We start from the raw sequence: 15055 nt of genomic DNA on the forward strand, positions 1-15055 counted from the left end.
GTGCCTGTTAACTCCTTCTGCCAACGCTGCAAAGGCAAAATCACTCTGTGGCCAGCTGGAACCACAGCAGTACAGAGAGGGCAGCCAGGAACAGGACATTTTTCTAAGAGTCTCTGTTTTCCCATCATTCCATACATGGGATTCTGGGAGACAGCCATTCTTAACTGTCTGATCTGAAACCCGTAGCAGGGTCCTTAAAGGGCCAGTTCTGCTCCTAGCCCATTGTGAAAAAAAGCACAGGATTCAAAGCCAAATATCCCCGGGTTCAAATCCTAGCTCCAGTATGTCTCAAACGCCAATGACCTTGGCAAATTATTTGTCCCTCTGAACCTCAGTGTCTTTGTTCATAGAACGGAAATGACAATATCTATTTCACAGAGGAGCTATAGAATTATGAAAAATAGTATATGCAGGGTGTCTAGTATAATATTTGACATATAGTAGGTACTCAATAAACAACTTCCATTACTATCAGCAGCAAGCAAAAAATATGAACCAAGTGCCACTTAGGTGAAGAATAAGGACTCAAAAGCAAGGTGGAAGAAAAAGAAATGGATGGCATAATGATGGGAAAAAATAAGTGAAACTGTCTTATTTGCAGAAGACAAGATCAATTGTATATGGAGGAAATATTAGGGAACCTACAAATAAGATACTAAAACAAATAAAGGTGCAAAGCTGCAGGATATAAGGTCAAAATACAAAATATAAATATATTTCTATATACTATAATCAAATATCAGAAAATAAAAATTTTAATATCATTTATAACAGTATAAAAACAGCATGGCCGGGTGCGGTGGCTCACACCTGTAATCCCAGCACTTTGGGAGGCTGAGGTGGGTGGATCACCTGAGGACAGGAGTTCCAGACCAACCTGGACAACATGGTGAAACCCCATCTCTACTAAAAATACAAAAATTAGCCAGGCGTGGTTTTGGGTGCCTGTAATCCCAGCTGCTTGGGAGGCTGAGGCAGGAGAATCACTTGATCACTTGAACCCAGGAGGCAGAGGTTGCAGTGAGCCAAGATCACGCCATTGCACTCCAGCCTGGGTGACAAGAACAAAACTCAGTCTCAAAAAAAAAAAAAAAAAAAAAAAAAACTCTAGAAATTATTCTAATAAAAATATATGTAAGACCTGTACACTGCTGAGAAAAATTAAAGAAGACTTAAATAAATGGGGAAATATACAATGTTCATGGATTGGAAGGCTCAGTATTAAGATGGCAATTATCCCCTAATTTATAGATTTAATACAATCTTTTTTTTTCCCACTCTTGTTGCCCAGGCTGGAGTGCAATGGCACAATCTCAGCTCACTGCAACCTCTGCCTCCTGGGTTCAAGTGATTCTCCTGCCTCAGCCTCCCGAACAGCTGGGATTACAGGTGTCCACCACCACGGCCGGCTAATTTTTTGCATTTTTAGTAGAGACGGGGTTTCACCATGTTGGCCAGGCTGGTCTTGAACTCCTGACCCCAGGTGATCCACCTGCCTCGGCCTCCCAAAGTGCTGGGATTACAGGCATGAGCCACCATGCCCAGCCTCTCAATAGAATCTTAATCAAAGTCCCAGCTGGGACTTCCATAGAAATTGGCAAGCTGATTCTAAAATTTGTATGGAAAGATAAAGGACCAAGAATAGGCAAAACAATTTTGAAAAGAGAAACAAATTCTGAGGACTTACACTACCTGATTTGAAGATTTAACATACAGCTACAGTAATCAAAACATGTGGTACTGATACAAGGAGAGGCATACAAATCAATGGGACAGAACAGAGAGTCTAGCACTAGATTCACACATATTGATCCTTACTTCATACCATATACAAAAATTAACTTAAAATGCATCACACATCTAAACATAAAGGTTAAAACTATAATATTTCCAGAAGAAAATATGCAGGAGGGGTGAAGGCAGGAATCTTTATAACTTGGGATAAGCAAAGATTTCTTAAAACATAAAAAACATAAACTATAAAAGAAAGCAACTTTAGCCAGGTCTGGTGGAGCACGCCTGTAGTCCTAACTACTTGTGAGGCTGAGGTAGGGGAATCACGTGAGCCCAGGAGTTGAAGGTTACAGTGAACTATGATTGTGCCACTTCACTCCAGTCTAGGCAACAGAGTAAGACCCTGCCTCTAAAAAACAAACAAACAAATAAAAGAAAATAACTGATAAATTGTTCCATAAAAATAAAAAAAAGTCCACTCTTCAAAATATGCCATAAAAAAAATTGACGTTGGGCACAGTGGTTCATGCCTATAATCCTAGCACTTTGGGAGGCTGAGGCAGACAGATCACTAGAGGCCAAGAGTTTGAGTCTAGCCTGAGCAACATACCAAAATCACGTCTCAAAAAGCAAAAGTAGTTTTGAAGTCTTTGGGATTAAAAAAAAAAAAATATATATATATATATATATATATATATATATATATATATATATATAATTCTTATAGCTCAGTAACAAGACCAACAACCCAATTTTAAAATGAGCAAAGATTTCAGCCAGGCATGTTGGCACACACCTGCAGTCCTAGCTACTTGGGAGGCTGAGGCAGGAGGATCACTTGAGCTCAAGAGTTGGAGGCTGCAGTGAGCCATGATCTCGCCACTGCACTCCAGCCTGGGCAACAAAGTGAGACCTTGTCTTAAAATAAATAAATAAATAAATAATAAACAGGCAGAGATTTGAACAGACATTTCACAAGATATATAAACAGTCAATATGAATATGAAAAGATGGTCAACAACATTAATTATTAGGGAAACAAAAATTAAAACCACAATGAGAAGGCCAGGCATGGTGGCTCACGCCTGTAATTTCAGCACTTTGGGAGGCTGACGGGGGAGGATGACTTGAGGCCAAGAGTTGGAGACTAGCCTGGGCAACATAGCAAGACCCTGTCTCACAAAAAAACTTAAAACCACAACGAGAGACCAATACACACCCATTAGAACGACTAAAATGAAAAAGACTGAGAATATGGCTGAGGCAGGAGGATCTTGAGACCACGAGTTCAAGGCTGCAGGGAGCTATGATCACGCCACTACACTCCAGCCTGGGAAACGGAGTGAGACCCTGTCTCTAACAACAACAACAAAAAGAGCCGGGTGCGGTGGCTCACGCCTGTAATCCCAGCACTTTGGGAAGCTGAGGTGGGCGGATCACCTGAGGTCGGGAGTTCAAGACCAGCCTGACCAACATGGAGAAACCCCATCTCCACTAAAAATACAAAAATCAGCCGACCGCACCTGTAGTCCCAGCTACTTGGGAGGCTGAGGCAGGAGAATCGCATGAACTCAGGAGGCAGAGGTTGCAGTGAGCTGAGATCATGCCATCGCACTCCATCCTGGGCAACAAGAGTGAAACTCCGTCTCAAAAAAAAAAAAGAAAGAAAGAAAGAAAATGAAAAAATACACAGGGATAAGGGGCCAAAATGGAGAGGCTCTGAGGAGTCACTGAAGAGTCTGGGTTTCTGAGTAGGCCCCAGGTTTGTTTGTTTGTTTGAGACAAGGTCTCACCCTATTGCCCAGCCTGGAGTACAGTGGTGCGATCACAGCTCACTGCACCTCAACTTCCCAGGCTCAAATGATCCTCCCACCTCAGCCTCCCGAGTAGCTAGGATCACAGGTATGTGCCACTATGCCTGACAATTTTTTTTTGGAGACAGGGTCTATGTTGCCCAGGCTGTTCTCAGTATTTTAAGAGGGTAGAAAATGGATCAGAGGGAAAAGGAAAGAAATTATAGGCAGAAGAGTTAGAAGAAAATGACGATAATCTTGGTTTGCCATGCCAAGTATCTAGACAAAGGTGGCAACAGTAGCCATGAAGACAAAGGGGTGGATGCCTCCTGCTGCCAAGCTCAGAAACAAGGTCGAAAAGAACTAAGTGGGAGCCCAAGGCTCAGGTTGAGGGCAAGATGAGGAGTTGGCTATCCTTCTAATCCCTTCTAGCACAATCTTCATTAGCTGTGCTTGTAAGCCAGCCATGCCCAACACACCAAAAATGCGGTTAGGTGGATCTGTATTCAGTTTAATAGTTGTGCCCACAGGGTACGAATTGATAGATCTGTGTTAAGCTGGAGGGAAGTTTTTAATAGCAAGCTGTAGGATTCTATCCTTGGTGGCATTATAGTCAATATTTTTATCAATGACTTGGGTGAGGAAACAGATGGTATGCTAATCAAATTCTTGGATAGCATAAACCTGGAAAGGAGATCAAAGTCAAAATCCAAGAAGCTCTCAACAGGCTGAAGTGATGGGCCAAATCAAAGGGGTTCAGTTTAACTGGAAAAAATATTAAGTCCTGCACTTAGGTTCAAAAACTACTGTATAAAACTACCACAAATGGCTTAGTTAGATGCAATTTCAATATGAGTGTATGCTCACTCAAAGTTCATTCACATTTAGGCTGCATTAACAGATACCTGTGTCCCTAACAAGAGACGAGGAAGTCTGATTTCTGTACATGTTAGAGCATACCTGGAATATCTTGTTCAGTTGCGCATCACACACTTTAAGAAGGACACTAACAAAACTGGAAGGATTTCAGAGAGCAGCAACCAGGTTGGAGAAACTAAGACGTGAGAAATGGCAGAATGAACTGAAGATGCTTAGCCAGTACCCCAAAAACACACTTTGGGTGCAAGCAGGGCTAGAAAGGTATAACGGCTACAAGCAGTGAGAAGGGCCAGGCTTACTCTGGGAGGCCCCAAAACAGGAACTAGGATGCTATAAGAAGTAGACTGAGACTTAAAATGTACAGTATCTTTCTACATAATTTAAACTGTATATATATATATATATATATACACACACATATATATGTATATATATATATATATATTTTTTTTTTTTTTTAAACTTTTTTTACTTTTGGAGACATGTCCTCATTCTGTTGCCCAGGCTGGAGTGCAGTGGCATGATCATGGCTAACTGCAACTGCAGTCTCAAACTCCTGGGCTCAAACAATTTTTCCACTTCAGCCTCCCGAGTAGCTGGGACCACAGACACATGACACCATGACCAGCTTTTTTTTTTTTTGTAGACACAAGGTCTTGCTATGTTGCCCAGACTGGTCTAGAACTCTGGGGCTCAAGCAAATCCTCCCACCTCAGCCTCCCAAAATGCCGGAATTACAGATATGAGCCACTGAGTCAAGCCTAGAACTGTATATTTTTAATTTTTTTTAATAGAGATGGGGTCTCACTTATGTTGACCAGGCTGGTCTCGAACTCCTGGCCTCAAGCGATTTTCCCATCTTGGCCTCCCAAAGTGCTAGGATTACAGGTGTCAGCCACCATGCCCAGCCTTAGAACTGTATATTTTTAAAAATGGAATAGGCTGCCCTGTGAAGCAATGAGCTCCCATCACTAGAGGGAACCAAGCAGAAGCTGAGAAATTATGGAGATAATTAATACATGAGGTGGAGGGTAGGAAGACAATTCTAACCCTGAGAGAATGTGAAACCAAAAAATCCAATAGCTTCTCCATATGCAAAGATGCTCAACTCTGCTTATAAAAGACATTCAGGCCAGGCGTGGTGGCTCACGCCTGTAATCCCAGCACTTTGGGAGGTCGAGGCTGGCAGATCACGAGGTCAAGAGATCGAGACCATCCAGGCCAACATGATGAAACCCTGTCTCTACTAAAAATACAAAAAATTAGCTGAGAGTGCTGGTGGGCGCCTGTAGTCCCAGCTACTTGGGAGACTGAGGCAGGAGAATCACTTGAACCCAGGAGGCAGAGGTTGCAGTGAGCCGAGATCGTGCCACTGCACTCCAGCCTGGGCGACAGAGCAAGAAGACTCTGCCTCAAAAAAAACAAAAACAAAAACAAACAAAACAAAAAAAACTGTAAAACTTATATAGGAGATAGGAAAAAATCTTTGTGACTGTGGGTTACATTTCTTTTCCTTTTTTTTTTTTTTGAGACGGAGTCTTGCTCTGTCGCCCAGGCTGGAGTGCAGTGGCACGATCTCGACTCACTGTAAGCCCCGCCTCCCGGGTTCGCGCCATTCTCCTGCCTCAGCCTCCCGAGCAGCTGGGACTGCAGGCGCCCGCCAGCACGCCCAGCTAATTTTTAGTAGAGACGGGGTTTCACCATGTTAGCCAGGATGGTCTCGATCTCCTGACTTCGTGATCCACCCACCTCGGCCTCCCGAAGTGCTGGGATTACAGGCGTGAGCCACTGCGCCCGGCCTACTGTGGATTACATTTCTTAGATTCAGTACCAAAAGCATAATCCACAAAAGGAAAAATTAATAAATTGGAACTGAGTGGCCAGGGAATGGCTGGGAGCAGGAAGAATTTTTACTATATATACTTTTTTAAAAAAATTCTTTGTTATACTTTTTCTGCCCTTGAATACATATACTTTTGCGCCTTTTGATTTTCAAACCACGTGAATGTATCCAATATGTCTTTAAAAGATCAGCAACTTGAGGCCGGACACGGTGGCTCATGCCTGTAATCCCAGCACTTTGGGAGGCCGAGGCAGGCGGATCATCTGGGCTCAGGAGTTCGACATCAGCATGGCCAACATGGCGAAACCCCGGCTCTACTAAAAATACAAAAATTAGCCAGGCACGGTAGTGTGCACCTATATTCCCAGCTACTCGGGAGGCTGAGGCAGGAGAATTGCTTGAACTCGGGAGGCGGAGATTGAAGTAAGTTGAGACCACACCACTGCACTCCAGCCTTGGGCAATAGAGCAAAACTCTGCCTCAAAAAAAAAAAAAAAAAAAAAAAAAAAAAGCCAATCGCAAAAGGACAAATGTTGTATGATTCCTCTTATATGAGATTTCTAGAATAGTCAAAATCACAGAGACAGAAAGTAGAAAGATGGTTGCCGGGGGTGGGAGCAGGGGGGAAATGGGGAGTTAAATGTTTAATGGTGACAGAGTTTCAGTTTGGGAAACTAAGAAAGTTCTGGAGATGGATGGTGATGAGGGTTGCACAATAATGCAAATGTACTTAATGCCACAGAACTGGTTACAATGGAAAATGTTATACTATGTATTTTTTTCCTTAATTTTAAAAATCAGCAACTTCTGGCCACCTGTAATTCCAGCACTTTGGGAGGCCGAGGCAGGCAGATCCCTTGAGCACAGGAGTTTGAGACCAGCCTGGGCAACAGGGCAAGAACCGTCTCTGTAAAAAATACAAAAATTAGCCAGGTGTGGTGGCATGTGCCTGTGGTCCCAGCTACTCAGGGGGCTAAGGTGGAAGGATCGCCTGAGCCCAGAAGATCAAGGCTGCCATAAGCCGTAATCACACCACTGCACTCCAACATGGGCTACAGAGCAAGTTCTGTCTCAAAAAAAAAAAAAAAATCAGCAACTCCTGATTCTGATTTTGCAATAGGCTCTGCCTTATAGCTAAGCAACATTCCCTACTTGGCTTTCATGTCAACATAATGAAGGTTTACGCTCTTTCAGTACACCTTTGAGTCTTCGTCCAGCATACATCTTTTTTAAGTGTTTCCCAGTATTTTTCTGTTCACCTCCCTACCAAGCAAGACTGGTACCATGAACCCCTTTTTCAAGAAGCCCTTGAAGTTATGAAAATTGGGTTCATTTAATTATAGTACACTAAAATTTCTGGTTCCTCAAATACCACTCTAAGCCTTTCAAGGTTCTTCTCTCTGACACCCCTCACCCCTCTCCCATCACTTCTGGCCTTGGGAGCTAGAGAAACCCAAAGCAAGCAGTGTGTGGTTTGCTCCTCCTTACACAGGCCATCAGTGTCTAAATCTGGCCCTTAACCTACTTGTCATGCCATGTGACCCATACTGTTTACTACCGTCTCAGTGGCCACAGGCAAAGCTTATTATTACACAAACCCCTGATCACCAAACCACACATTCTGGCTGGCGGGTCTGCTCGGAAGAAAAGCATTCCTGTTTCAGCCATGGCCTACCCTCTAGTTCACCTGTGCTGCTATAAACAAACCCAGGCCTGCTTGGAAACGGGCTTTAGACAATATTTTTAAATCCTATCATTTTGGTAAAGAAAGACACCATCGTAAAAACAACACTAACGCAATAGTAAGATAAGAAATATTGACACATATTTACCAACCAGTGCCAAGCCTGACCCGGAACCTTCTCACTTGAACACCAGGAATGGACTCAAAGGCTTTATGGCGTTCAGGCTTAGACTGCTATGGTACGAGTTCAACTTGATTCATCCGATTAAGCTAAATACGTAAAGCCTTGGGTGTAGGTAGTATTTACATTAGGACTCCTCCCTCTCCTATAGAAACTGTTTCTCAAGCCCAACTTAGGGAGAGAGCAGCAGGCAGGAACAGGACGATCACAACCTTCATTTCTCATTAGTTTCTACAGGAGTTAAGGTTTCCAAAAGGCTGGTTCTCAGCACTAGGAGCTGGCACACCTAGCAACTTCTCAAAATAGAAATGCCATGGGGTTTCTCTTCCATTTCACTGTCAAGGCCTGGCTCTCCCAGTCTCATCTGATGTCAAGTCACCACAAACAAGGGGCATGGTGGTCTGGTGGTTCAAGGGCAGTTAACTCTCAATTATTTGGGGGCTGATGATGAAGAAGATGGTTTGTACTTCACCTCCCTGGTCAATGCACTACTCCATAGTATCCACCAGTTTCCCTGTTTGCAGTTTTGACAAAGAGAACCAGTGAGCAAGGAAGTTAGAGCTTAACATAGCAGCTAAGACTTGCAATGTTTGAGGATTTTATCTGAACATGCTGTCTCCTGTTCTAGGGTTAACCACCATAGTCTACATTTTATTTGTTTTTTTTTTTTTTTTGGTGTTTTTTTTTTTTTTGAGATGGAGTCTCGCTGTGTCGCCCAGGCTGGAGTGCAGTGGCATGATCTCGGCTCACTGCAAGCTCTGCCTCCCGGGTTCACGCCATTCTCCTGCCTCAGCCTCCCAAGTAGCTGGGACTACAGGCACCTGCCACAATACCCGGCTAATTTTTTGCATTTTTAGTAGAGACAGGGTTTCACCGTGTTAGCCAGGATGGTCTCGATCTCCTGACCTTGTGATCTGCCCGCCTCTGCCTCCCAAAGTGCTGGGATTACAGGTGTGAGCCACCGCGCCCGGCCAAAAGTCTGCATTTTAATGTGCTCTGATCTTTACAGTGATTTTCAAACTTTTTGATTCCATGACTCTTTTTTTTTTTTGGAGACAGAGTCTTGCTCTGTTGCCCAGGCTGGAGTGAGTGCAGTGGCATGATCACAGCTCACTGCAGCCTCGACCTTCTGGGCTCAAGCGATCCTCTGGCATCCACCTCCCAAGTAGCTGGGAACACAGGCACGTGCCACCGTGCCCAGCTAATTTTTTGGTTTTCTTGTCAGTGTGTTGCCCAGGTTGATCTCAAACTCCTGGGCTCAAGCAGTCCTCCCACAGCAGCCTCCCAAAGTGCTGGGATTACAGGCATTACTTTGACTCTTTTGAACCTTACTAGTGCCATTGCTTTAAATTTTTTTATTTATTTGTATTCTTTTAGTTCTGCCTCAGGATCTAACTTTTTTTTTAAACTACCTCTTCAGAATACCAAGATCAGCTCTTCTTTTGCCAAAAGTACTATAAAGAGATACCACAGTGCCATTTCTTCTCTCTTCAATGGCTCTCAATCTTTTTCTGCCTCCACGCTGTTCCTGTATGCAACGCGTTCCTGTTAATAACATCTCTAATGACACTGTAATGGTTCCCAAAAACCAAGGAAGAGGCATACCTTCCTCTTACTCTGCCTCTCGCTGCCCTGAGAATCACTAAAATAATTTATGCCCCCAATACAGACAGAGACTACAATGAATATTAATACAAGAAGTCTGCCAGAGAACTACCTGCTGGCTTCTTAAAATTACTGAATGCAAACCAGGTATGAAGACCCTAGTAATTGCCAGGAAGCATAGGAGGATCCTACTTTTAATGTCCATCGCTTTTAATGCCCAGAGCCACCCTGCAAGAGCTCAGGGGAGTCAGGGAACTTGATCTCCTCAGGTCACACCTAGGAAACAACTAGGTCTAGTGGATAAAGAACTCAAGCCCCTGGACTTTCGGATTCTAGTTTGGCTCTAGGTGACCCTGGCCTTGCCTCTCCGAACAATGTCCACATCTGCAAAATGAAAATGTTAAAACTGCCCCCTCCCTGCTTCCATCTTCCAAGATTACCTGCGGAATAACAACTATGTCACTAAAGCTGAGCATCTTGGATAAATCATGAGAAAAAGATCCTTCTCTCCAATGCATACACCCACATAGCAGAAGGAAAACAGATTCCATAACGAGCTCCCTCCTTTTTTCCTTCAAGAGCCACCGAAAAACTCAGGAGAGAGGGTGGGATGTAGCAGCACGTGACCAAGGCAACACCAAAGTTTAGCCCGCGGTGACACACCAATGAAAGAGCGGGGCTTTGCTTGCATCTGGCGCTGGGCAGCGGGCAGGGGCCGCATCGTGGCATGCTAGGAACCAGGAGACCTGGGCTCCAGGGGTGTGCGGCACAGGAACGAGGGCATTCCACAGGAGTCACTTTATCCGATGGCATGGATGGTGAGCTTCTGAGGAGCCTGAAAACGCTTCTGGAAAGGCAGAAAGAAAAAAAAGCACGCTCCAAACTGCAAGATCAGAGATGGCTGCCAGGAGCCCCTCGGCCGGCTCCATCCAGCTGGGGACGGCCGCGCGAGGACCCCGGGCGGCTGCGGAGAGCGCGCGCAGGCGGGACAACGGTCTTCATTTAGGTCGGGGGATGAGGACTCCCAGGAGCCTCGAAATAAATACTCAGGGCGTCGGCGTTGGGAGCCCTCTGGGCCAGGGCCTAGGCACGACAGACCTGGGGCAGGGATTCTTTGTCGGCGAGAGGCTTTATTTCTGGCGAGAGACCCCACAATGGACCAATCCAGGGCTGACAGCAAGAGTCTGAAGACTCGGGGGAAGGCAATGGTCAAGAGCTGGAGACTAGAGCCAGTCCCTGGACTCCCCCTCAGGAGGCATCTCCTCAGGCCGTTCTCTGGGTGCAGACCCCAGACTCCCCTTTCCTTGGCCAAGAATCCAAAGGACGCGCAAGGCCGAGCCCCACGCCCCCTTGCTCCCCACTTTCGGGCCACGGGCCTTCTCGTACTTACCGGGGCCCCGGGACCGGTCTTCCTCGCCCGCGTCCTCTCCCCTCCCAACCCCCTCCTCAGTTCACGTCCCCTCCTCCGGGGGCCGCAGCCATGTCCGTTACTGGCAACTCTAAGGGGGCTTGCCTCCCTTCCGGGCAACGGAGGCGCCGGCCAGAGAGCTAAAGTTCAGGCCACCGATTGGTCAGGATTTGAGAATAGGGGGAATTCTGGCTTCTTATTGGCTATGCGATGTGCTAGGCTGTAGCTGCAACCGCCCCTCTGGGAGCCTGGCGGAATTAGGTGCCGAGTGATGCGGCCGGGAGAGTGAAGAGCCACTGTCCTTTCCTGTGCGTAAACCTCAGGCAGTTTCTAGTCCAGAAACCCTGACCAGAGGGCATGGCTTTACCTCCGATTCGTTTTCCTACAGAATTATTCTAAAAAGATAGACGGCGCGCCCCACCTTTTTTCCCTTTCTTTTTAAAATAAGCCCTTTGCAGAGCTCCCCGCCTCTCTTAAGTTCTTCTAAGCTCCCTCCTTGTTGCCTTGAACAAATGCCTAGAGGCTCCCCGCTCCGAGAGGCCTTGGAGGGACTCCCTCAGGACGAATATTGCGTCCAAACCAAATCTAGAAAATCTAAGGCAATACTGTAATTCCCCCCTCCCGCTTCCAGCTCGGCTGAAATCTAAAGGGAAAAACAAGTTAAATTTTTTTTCTAGGTAATTAGATAAATCGCCTGGGAGACCTCTCTTGGGAAAACAAAGCAAGCCTGTGTCAGTATTTACTTCTCTTTTCCCAGAGATCTAAGTCCGGAAGGCTTGTTTAAAAAAAACAAAAACAAAAAAACAAACAAAAAAAACTTGTTTATAAAATTGGGAAAGAGCTGAGGTTGGCCTTGTGAAGTAAGATCCCCTTCCCACATTCATGAATTTAATTACGTAATTAAAATCCCTTTCTCAGCTGGACAAGAAGATGACATTTTAGTACCTAATCTTGTATGACCCAGTTTAGCTGTTGCCTAAAACACCATAAGAATCATGTCACTAACCTGCACACAAAAACCGATAGTTCACCTTTGCAAATAGGTCCAAATCTTTCTGCCTGATGTTCAAGGTTCTTCATAAATTGACTCAGACATACATTTCCAGGTCTAACTCCCCACAGGCTAAACTATTCCTGCAGCCACATAGATTAACCACCATTCTTTAAACATGACAGAGACCTTTCCACCTCTGCTCCTTCGTCACATGGTTCCCTACACTTTGCTTTAAAGGTTCTTTTTTTCTTTTCTTTTCTTTCTTTCTTTTTTCTTTTTCTTTTTTTTTTTTTTTTTTGAGACGGAGTTTCGCTCTTGTCGCCTAGGCTGGAGTGCAATGGCTTGATCTCGGCTCACTGCAACCTGCACCTCCCGGGTTCAAGTGATTCTCTTGCCACGGCCTCCGGAGTAGCTGGGATTACAGGTGCCTGCCACCATACCCAGCTAATTTTTGTATTTTTAGTAGAGACAGGGTTTGAACATGTTGGCCAGGCTGGTCTCAAACTCCTGACCTCAGGTGATCCACCTGCCTCGGCCTGCCAAAGTGCTGTGATTACAGGCGTGAGCCACCGCACCCCGCCTGACGGTTCTTTCTTATCAGTAAAGCCAGCATGCAAATAAATACTCACTCAACCTAAAGGCCCACCTCAAATGCTACCTTCCTTGACTTTTATTTTTTTTTGTATGTATGTACATATTTATTTATTTTTAGAGCAGGGTCTCACTCTGTCACCCAGTCTGGCAAGTGCAGTGGTGCCATCATAGCTCACTGCAGCCTCGAACACCTGGGCTCAAGCAATCCTCCCACCTCAGCCTCCTGAGTAGCTAGGACTACAGGTGTGAACCGCCACACCCAGCTAACTTTTTTATTTTTTATAGAGATGGGGTCTTGCTATGTTGCTCAGGTTAGTCTCAAACTCCTGGCCTCAAGCAATCCTCCTGCCTCAGCCTCCCAAAATGCTGGGATCGCAAGTGTGAGCCACCACTCCCAGCCTTTCCCTGGGTTTTAGTCATTGACTCTCTCTATATATAATGCTGGGCCTCCTTCTCTGTGTCTGCATTGCCACCTTTGCAAAAGTCTGCTTTATACAGCATTGCTCTTTTTGTAAGACCTCAAACTCCCTGCGGGCAGCTGGCTTATCTTAGCAGTTTCCACAGCACCTTACTTGCTGCCATTAAAATTTGTTGAATTGAGCTAGCAGGCTACCTATATATTACATCTTTCCACTTGACCCCTTAAGATCTAGTTGGCTGCCTTTGGAAGATTAACAAATGTAGCACAGTCACTTCACTTTGAACCTCTCAGCCCCCTCTGGCCACACTGGTTTTTCAGCTCCACTGGGTTTTATGAATATCACTCAATGAAATTGCACTGAATGCCTGCTAGTTTCAAGGGCTCTGCAACTCTACATCTGCCTGACCACTTCCTCTGTCGGTCCCCTCAGCCATAAAATTTTGCTAAAGGAGTAAATCAAATCACTCAAGCCAGAACATGCCAATGTGCCCACTCTAAATTCACCCTGAATTAGCTTTGCAGATCTGAGGTCCCTTAACCACGTCTTGTTGGTTGTCTAGCAACCCCAAGCAGCTGTATCAATCTTTCTTCATTTTTCTGAAGCTTCCCGTGTCTTCAGATGAGTACCAAGATGAGTCTGTTGAGAAGAAGACCAAGGCCTTCCCTTGGAGATTTCTCATCTACTTCATCCACTTCTCTTTCCCTTTCTATGTTCCTGCAGGAAGACAGCCTTTTCCTCCTTTTCCCCATCCGTGTTCTCAGTCCCTCCCCCTCCAGCCTTACATGCCATTTCCCTTAGCTCAGGAGTGTTCAGTCTTTTGGCTTCCCTGGGCCATGTTGGAAGAAGAATTGTCTTGGGCCACACATAAACTACACTAACACTGCTGGGCATGGTGGCTCACCCCTGTAATCACAGCACTTTAGGGGGCTGAGGCGGGCAGATCATCTGAGGTCAGGAGTTCAAGACCAGCCTGGCCAATATGGTGAAACCCTGTTTCTACCAAAAAAATACAAAAATTAGCAGGGCATGGTGGTGCATGCCTGTAGTCCCAGCTACTCGGGAGGCTGAGGCAGGAGAATCACTTGAATCCAGGAGGCGGAGGTTGCAGTGAGCCAAGATCGCGCCACTACACTCCAGCCTGGGTGACAGAGCAAGACTCCGTCTCACAAAAAAAAAAAAAAAAAAGAATAAATGTGTTCAAGAGATAGTTAGCAGGTAGAACAGGCACAGTCTAGTGGCTGGACTTAAGGTTTAGGGTGAAGGAGGAAGGGATAACTCGATTTCTGCACCTCAGATCTCATATCATCTGAGTTACAATGACAGAAGCTACCTCTGCCAGCTCCAGATTACCTGGTCAAGGCCAATTTAGAGCATAGTACTGGACAAAGCATCAGCGAGAAAACATTCTTGTTTATCTATAAGATTTCCCTTCATCTAAACAGAGATATGAGAAGTGAGTCAGAAACGAGAGTGATCCAGCAGGACTCATTCAGGCTGTGGAGCCAGGAATGACATGCAGAATCACACGCAAGCAGGGCAAGGTCCTCCCACACCCCAACCTGAGCATCCTTCCTCATTGCACCTTTCTTTTTTTTTTTTTTTTTTTGAGACTGAGTCTCGCTCTATCACCCAGGCTGGAGTGCAGTGGCGCGATCTTGGCTCACTGCAACCTCCGCCTCCAGGGTTCAAGCGATTCTCCAGCCTCAGCCTCCCGAGTAGCTGGGATTACAGGCGTGTGCCACCATGCCCGGCTAATTTTTGTATTTTTAGTAAAGATGGGGTTTCACCATGTTGGTCAGGCTGGTCTCGAACTCCTGACCTCGTGATCCACCCACCTTGGCCTTCCGATGTGATGGGATTACAGGCGTGAGCCACCGCACCTGGCAGCCATCTTTTCAACCTAGTTATTTGTTTAAAA

At 45.5% G+C, this 15055-nt stretch overlaps 1 protein-coding gene across 18 annotated transcripts in view; it reads right to left on the bottom strand.

Moving 5' to 3' along the window:
* Positions 1-15055, bottom strand: part of TMEM94 (transmembrane protein 94) — a 57846-nt gene that overhangs the window by 31091 nt on the left and 11700 nt on the right. For 7 of the 18 annotated variants that reach the window (XM_055388939.2, XM_004041003.5, XM_055388934.2 and 4 more), the window contains exon 1: positions 11110-11256. The exons of 1 other annotated variant lie outside the window; for it this stretch is intronic. The gene's annotated coding sequence lies outside the window, so the exon portion shown is untranslated. Of the gene's footprint in view, positions 1-10159; positions 10567-11109; positions 11272-15055 lie in introns of those variants that run through there. 10 more of the 18 variants (XM_055388943.2, XM_019027422.3, XM_055388935.2 and 7 more) reach the window with 7 other exon arrangements.

The sequence above is a fragment of the Gorilla gorilla genome, chromosome 4, assembly GCF_029281585.2.
Source record: "Gorilla gorilla gorilla isolate KB3781 chromosome 4, NHGRI_mGorGor1-v2.1_pri, whole genome shotgun sequence".
Taxonomy (NCBI): Eukaryota; Metazoa; Chordata; class Mammalia; order Primates; family Hominidae; genus Gorilla; species Gorilla gorilla.